The following is a 1,298-nucleotide window of genomic DNA, read 5'->3' on the forward strand; positions in this document are numbered from 1 at the left end:
TTCTCTGTGGATTCGATCCTAAAATGCTACAATGACATACCATTCGATTGTGGTATTGTTGGCACATTAGGTTAATTGGTGTGTGCTTAAACGCGTAATCAAGTTGCCACAGGATACCGCAACAGCAGAAGAAGAAATCTCTCAAGACGAGAGTGGTGAGGCTGAAGAAAGTGATGATTCTGAAGTGGTCCCATATACACCAGTCACGGAGTTACGACGGTCAAGTAAAATCATCAGAAAGGTTGAATGTTATGAAGAGGCTATGCAGTGGATGAGTCGATCAAGTGGGAGCTTGCAATGAACGACGAGATGGACTCGTTGTTATCCAATCACACGTGGGAGTTAGCAGATTTGCCTAATTGCATAACGGTGATTTGGATGAGGAAATTTATATGAAGCAACCCGAAGGCTTTGAAGTCAAAGGAAAGGAAAGCCTTGTTTGCAAGCTGAAAAGGAGTTTGTATGGATTGAAACAAGCTCCAAGACAGTGGTATAAGCGGTTCGACAGCTTTATTAAAGGCGTTGGTTTCTTGAGGTGTGAAGCTGACCACTGTTGTTACTTCAAGAAGGTTGAAGAGTCCTACTTGATATTGCTCCTATATGTGGATGACATGCTGATAGTAGGAGCAGACTTGCATGAGATCAATAGCTTGAAGATGAAACTCTCGGAAGAGTTTGCAATGAAAGACCTCGGAGAAGCAAGACAGATTCCAGGTATGAGAATCACTAAAAGCAAGGAATGTCTCAAGCTATCACAAGAGGAGTATGTGAAGAAAATCCTCAAGAGGTTTAACATGAATGACGCGAAGCCAGTCAATACTCCTCTGGCGAATCATTTTCGGTTATCCAGAGAACAGTCTCCAAAGACGGAAGACGAGATGGAATATATGGATAAGGTTCCATATGCTTCTGCTATAGGCAGCCTGATGTACGTGATGATATGTACAAGGCCAGACATTGCACATGCAGTGGGAGTCGTTAGCAGATTTATGAGCAATCCAGGGAAGGAACATTGGGAAGCCGTTAAGTGGATTTTCAGATATCTAAAAGGAAATCCAAGTTTATCGCTATGTTTCACGAAGTCTAAGACGGGATTGCAGGGATATTTTTGATGCTGACAATGGAGGTGACATTGACAGCACGAAGAGCACAACCGGGTATGTCTACACCTTTGGCGGTACTGCAATTTGTTGGGTTTCAAAGTTGCAGAAAATTGTATCTCTATCAAGCTCTGAAGCTGAGTATGTTGTGGTAACGGAGGCAACAAAAGAGATGATATGGCTACAGTCTTTTCTAGA

Source organism: Brassica oleracea, chromosome C1 (assembly GCF_000695525.1).
Source record: "Brassica oleracea var. oleracea cultivar TO1000 chromosome C1, BOL, whole genome shotgun sequence".
NCBI classification, from domain to species: domain Eukaryota; kingdom Viridiplantae; phylum Streptophyta; class Magnoliopsida; order Brassicales; family Brassicaceae; genus Brassica; species Brassica oleracea.